Below are 6,292 nucleotides of genomic sequence, written 5' to 3' on the forward strand. Positions count from 1 at the left end.
ACTTCTCAGAGCTGCAGCACTGGAAGGGAACACAGAGTATGCTCAGGTACAGGTCAACCCTCACTTCTCCTGGAACATGGGGTCCAGATGCTGTGCCCAGAGACACAGCCTTCTGTGCACTGAACACACGACATTCTTCAAAGGAAGCCACGTGGCGAGCACGTGCGTAGGTTCCTGCTGAGAGCTGCAGGCCAAGCCCTTCCCACAGCTTAGACCTTGGTCCTAGGGTGTCAGAGCTCCAGGAGCCCCCAGGGGGTCTGAGAACTCAAGATGTCACCTATGCCCAGCAGGCAGTTATAAGTCCTTCCTGCTGCTGTCCACTGCAGCCTGGCACCTTGCTCTCCAGGGATGAAGCATGCTAGTGGGAGGCAGTGGCCAAGGAATGACCTGGATGTGTGCCCAGTGGGAGTCTGAGATGGAGCTGGGGGGACAGGGAGGCAAGAAGTGGGAGCCCTGCTGCTGTGTGGTCAGGTAGGGGCAGTGTCCTCTCTGGCCTGACATTTGCTACTCAGCACTGCCTGTAAGGACACCAAAAATGATTGCTCACCCACTGTGGGCCAGAGGGGCAGCTGCTGTGTGTGTGTGAATCACATCCTGAACACGTCCTAGGCTTCCCCACTGTGCATCCCCCATGTGCCCAGATTGCTGCCTCTGTCTCTGCCCCATGTACCAAAGTACCAGAAGGGATGGCAAGAAGGATAAACCCTCTCCCAGAACACACAGAGAGGGAACACAGACCAGAGATGGCAATGTGCTTGACCACTGTTCCCAGAGGAGGCAGAGGGAGGCTCTAACCACAGGTGACACACTGTAGGAACAGAATGGAATTGAGCAGGCTTTGAGCTGCACCCTGACTTGTGCCCTAGGTCTAGTGGCCATCACACCTGATTGTGAGACTCTCCCTCCCTGCAGTGGACATCACAGAGCCAGGGCTGCTGTTGACTCTGCTGAGCAGAGTGGATGATGGAGAAGCAGGGTATTTTTAGCCTGGGTTTCTGCTGTGGCTTGGTGTCTGAGCCTAGCAGCAGCTCCAGGCAGGAGGCACCTACATTGCAAACAGTCGTGTCAGTCTGAGCTCCCACAAACTGAGAGGTCTTTTAAGGAAATCCCTCCCAGGGTGGACCTGAGTCATCTGGCTTCATCACTGGGCTCCTTAAATAATCTGAATCCCAAATGAGCCAAAGGGGAAAAGCATCATTAAAACCTTTCTTTATTAGAAAAAGGAAGAAAAAACTCAAAGGTTGTCATGGGGGTAGAGACGGCTCCCTTGGCCATTTATCCCTCTTCCTACCCTTTCTGGTGCTTCTGTGCATGGAGCAGAGACAGGGACAGCAGTCCAGGCACATGGGGGATGCACAGTGGGGAAACCTAAGATGTGTTCAGGCAGCCAGCCATGATTCACACACACACAGCAGCTGCCCCTCTGGCCCACAGTGGCTCATTGACTCATCTGCCTCTCACAAGCCTGGTGCTCCTCCTGGGAGCAGGGAGGTAGGCCAGACAGTGTCATACATGAAGAATGGTAAAGCAAAACTCATACCCCTCTCTCCCTCTCTTAGGAATAGCATGCCCATCTACTGTGCAGTGGCCATCCCACCAGCAGAGCCACCTGTTAAGTTGAGGAGGTGGGCACAGATTCAGGGCCAAATGTTTTCCTAGAACTTAACAGAGGAGAAATAAGTATGTTGACACCATGGACTGACAACCTTCATGCTCGACAAGAATGACCCTCTGTGCCGGCACTCAAAGACAGCCAGCGGCTGCTGGCAGAGAGTAGTAGATATCACGCTTGCCACTGCCCCTGCTGGGATGGCCATGTCCTCACTGAGCATGAGCAGACAAGTGGACCCCAGATGGGAGGACAGGCCTGGGGGCAAGCCCTAGTATATCAGGAACTCTGCGTAATGTCACACTTCCCTGGGCAGGCTGCACCTGGATAACTTGTGGGCACCTGGACAGCCTCAGGAAGAATCACCTACCTCGCAAGAGCTGGGCACCAAGAAGGGCCACACTCAAGCTGTGAAATTATACAAGTGCTGGAAGATGGGTGGATGGCCCTGACCAACCTACAGGGAAAGGATTTCTATTGCAGACTCAAAGGAAAGAAAAGATGGATGATCTGCATATAGAAGTCACTGAATAGCTAAGAGGAACAGACAAGGCTGAGAACAACTGAAGAACTGGAAGAAAATTGGTGACATCTGCCACATGTGAGTAGCATTGCCCACATAAGGAGAGCCCTTACTAATTTGGGGGACAACAGCCAGAAATCAGATTTTTCAAAAATGGAAGGGATATAAAGAAACAGCTCACAGAAAGACATTACAATGAGTCTTCACCATAGGAAATGTTCATGCACTCCAACACTGAGTGTGGACGGCAACAACCCAAGGTACCCTCACTCATTGGGTGTGTGTTGGTGGGGCTGTAGGCAGCAGGTTCCTCTTATCTTGTGGGGCCAAGGTCATTCCAAGGTCACACCCCACGTTTTCTCCTGTGGTTTCCCAGACCCTCTGAGCCAACTATCTCACCTATGAGTCTGTCACACAGGCAGCGCCAGGGCAATAGGCAAGTAAAAGAAATTACAGAAAAGGAAGAACTGAATCTGCTTTTATTCCTAATCCACAAGAATGTGCTACTACTGGTAAGGGAATGTATCAAGGCCAAAGGGTAAAAAAGCAACACACAAAAGCAATTGCTTTTCTACATGCTAGTGAGAAAACCCTGGGGGACTCACCCAAACCATACCATTTCCAGGAGCAACTGAAAACACAAGACACTAACAGTACTTAACTCACTTACCAAAGAACACATGCAGTATTTCTTTTATTTATTTATTTATTTATTTATTTATTTATTTATTTGTGTGTGTGTGTGTGTGTGTGTGTGTATGTGTGTGGCCAGTTCAGCCCACCAGGGGGTGGGGCTGGCTGGCATGTGGTGCTGGGAACTGAACCGTGGTCCCTGTGCTTTTGCTTAGCTTAGCTTGTTCTAAGTATGTGCTTTAGACCACTGAGCCATCTCACCAGCCCACATGCAGCATTTCTATACTCAAAACTGTACAACACAGCTAAGAAAAGCCAACGTGCCTTGCTGGGTGTGTGGTGCACACCTGCAATCCCAACACTCAGGAGGCTGAGGCAGGAGGGATTATTCAAGTTTGAGGTCAGAATAGGGTACACAGTGAGCTCAAAACCAAGCTGAGCTATATAGTGAGCCCTGTCTCCAGAGAGGGAGGGAAGGAGAGAGGGAGGGAGAGAGGGAGGGAGGGAGAGAGAGAGAGCGAGAAAAGGAAATGGAGTGTGATGGTACAAATGTTCATTTCCACCCTGCCCAGCACTCTAGTGCAATATGCTGAAATCACGCTGCCCAGGGAAACGGTGATGATTAGGAGGGAGCGCCAGTGAGGAGGTGATTTCTTCCTGAACTGCCCACTGGTCAATATCATCCTAAGCGAATCCTGCAGGATTCTTTGTAGGTGGGGCTGTGAAAACTTAGGGGAAAATGGGAAGGACTGCAAACCACCCTGGTTTGGCCTATAGGGGTCACACCAGCTGCCTCTGAGTGGGGTACAGGATACAGATCTGAGGCCACATCATGAGAGACCAGAGGGGCACCTCCCTTGCTGGACTTGACTGGCATTTTCTGGAGCAGCAGCTGCTCTGGCTGCTCACTGAGGCGCAGAGAAGCATCTGTGTCTGTCAGGAAGCAGCCCGGGCACATGGAGGTCCTGTGCTGTCAGTCTGTGGGACAAATGCACACAATGGGTAAGAGGAAGATAAGGGGATATGGCAAAGAGGGACTGAGAGGGGCTGGCTCTGCAGATCTACCTGTTACAGGGATGGAGCCCTGTGCTTTAGCAGGACTGTATTACTGTCTCTTCTTTCAGCTTGAACCCTGCTGCCCGTTTAGCACAGGCTGGATGGAGGCTGGGACCATGGAGAGAGGCTAAGTGGGGCTGGGTGCACTCAGGCTCCATCTCCTTCTGGTGGCCACACAGCATCAGGAGCCCCCTCACCTTTCTCCAATATCCCATGTCACCCCTACCAGCCACATGGCCACAGGGCCTTCCCTGCAGCCCACAGCTACAGAGTGGTGGGCATATCTCATGAACTGGTTCAATCCAGCCACTGGAACCCATGATGGAGCTGAAGCAGGCTGCAGGCTTGGAAGGCCATCTGGTGTAGTGTACAGCCAGCTGCCATTGGGGATGGGAAGGGGCCTGGGAGAGCCCAGCACACAGGCTGAGTGCACAGAGACTCCCAGACAGCCGGGGAAAAATGCGTCTTTCCATTTCGGGAAGTAGTCAAAGCTTTCATATTCCACCAAAAATAGAAGTGGAATGCTAGAAAGCAAAAATAGGTGGGCTTATGTATGTATGCAATTCAAAGGAATCGACAGACGATCCATGCTCTCATCTCTCTGGAATGCACTGCGGAACAGAGAGCTGGAGCCCAGCCTGGCCCTGCTCCTGGCCTGCAGCAGTGGCGACACTACCCTTTCTGGTTGGGTCACTACTGTCCTCCTCACCATGACGGGAGACTAGCATGAGACCTCACCCTGCCGTTCTAATGGTTTCTCTGTCAAGATGACCCTGGACTGGCTAGGAACTGACACAGCTCCTCCTGTAGCCCCAGACGCCTTCAGTGCTGAGCACCACATCATAGCCTGGGCAGGGCAGGGGTTCTGGGCCTCAGACAGAAACAGTGACAGGCACCTGCAGGTGTGGTTCACCACATTTAATACATTAGCTTTTATTGTATGCTTCGCTTACAATATATCTTAGGTTCTTTGCTGATGCATGATTTCATAGATGCACTCTCTAGTGAGGAATGGGAGCCCTGGGAAGGGACCATGTGTACTGTGAGACCTTCCTCATGTCACCTGGAGTCATCTTCTTGTACTCCACAGCTGGTCAGTGATCAGCCTCCTCACCCCGTCTGTACCTTTTGGGAAGCAGGCTCTGGATGGCATGGTGCGGGGGTTACTAGAGGGAGCCACAGTTATTTTAGGCTTATTCCAAGCTGGTCTCCTTACTGACATGCACCACTGTTTAACATTTGAGTTTCAATCAACTTGCTTCACCATACTAATATAATAAAGCAGAAAAGCATACTAGTACCTCAACAGAGGAAAAAAAATTATAAAATCAAACCCACATTTATGGACAGAAACTCTTAGCAAAGTGGCAGGAGAAAGGAACTTCCTTAATCTCACAGGAGTATTACCTAAAAATACTCTTGCAGCAAGTATCATACTATCTGCTGGATTATCACAAACCTTCCCTCTGTGGTCAGGAGTAACATGAGGATGTTCATTATTACACTGCTGTCAGCACTAGCCAGCAAAGCAGGCCAAGAAAAATAGTAAACGACTGGAAAAGAAGAGACAAGAGTCATTATTCACAGACAAAACCCAAGAGAGTCTGCAGACAACTCTTAGAAGTTATTAAGTGAATCCTGGAAGATTGCTGAATGTAAGATCAGTGCACAAAAATCAATTCTATTCTATACAAAAGCCAGTGGTTACAAAATAAAAATATAGAACTCATTTTGTTTTGTTTTGAGACAGGGTCTTGCTATGTAGTCCAAGCTGGCCTCAAACCCCCTGCCTCAGCCTCCCAAGTGCCAGAAAATAGGGAATATTTTAAATGATCAACCAAGACACCAAAAAACTAGAAATAAATCTAATGAAGTATGTATATAATATCTATACAGAAGAATATGAGATGAGAGACACTGAAGTATATTTAGTTAGAATAAACACAGAGTACTCAATGTTACCATACTCATTCTCATTTAATTAGTACATAGCTTCAGTGTAATTTTTTTCAATTTTATTTTAATGAGATTAAGTGTCTTTTCTTTTTTTGTATTTAGGACAGGGTCTATGGGCTGTACAGGGTCTCACTGTGTAGATCAGACTTGTGATCCTCCTGTTTAGTTTCCCAAGTGCTGGAATTATAGGCACATGCCACCATACCCAGTCTCAATCAAAGTCTCAGCCTGGCCCAAGGACAGGGCCAGCACAGCAGGCCCAGGGATGGAACTCCCCACCCCTGCCACTGCCTAAGCAGGTGCTTTAATGTGCTGAGCTATTTGGTCAGCCTTTTTTTTTTTTTTTAGATTAGGATGAATTTATCGAGAGAAAGAAAAGCAGACAGGAGGGGGCCCAGAAAGTGGGTTGCCCAGCAACCCCACTTCTCAAGGGTGTTTTATTTTATTTTATTTTATTTTTTAATTTTATTTATTTGTTTATTTAGTGTGTGTGTGTGTGTGTGTGTGTGTGTGTG

The sequence above is a fragment of the Octodon degus genome, unplaced genomic scaffold (genome assembly GCF_000260255.1).
Source record: "Octodon degus isolate 3935 unplaced genomic scaffold, OctDeg1.0 scaffold00045, whole genome shotgun sequence".
Lineage (NCBI taxonomy): Eukaryota > Metazoa > Chordata > Mammalia > Rodentia > Octodontidae > Octodon > Octodon degus.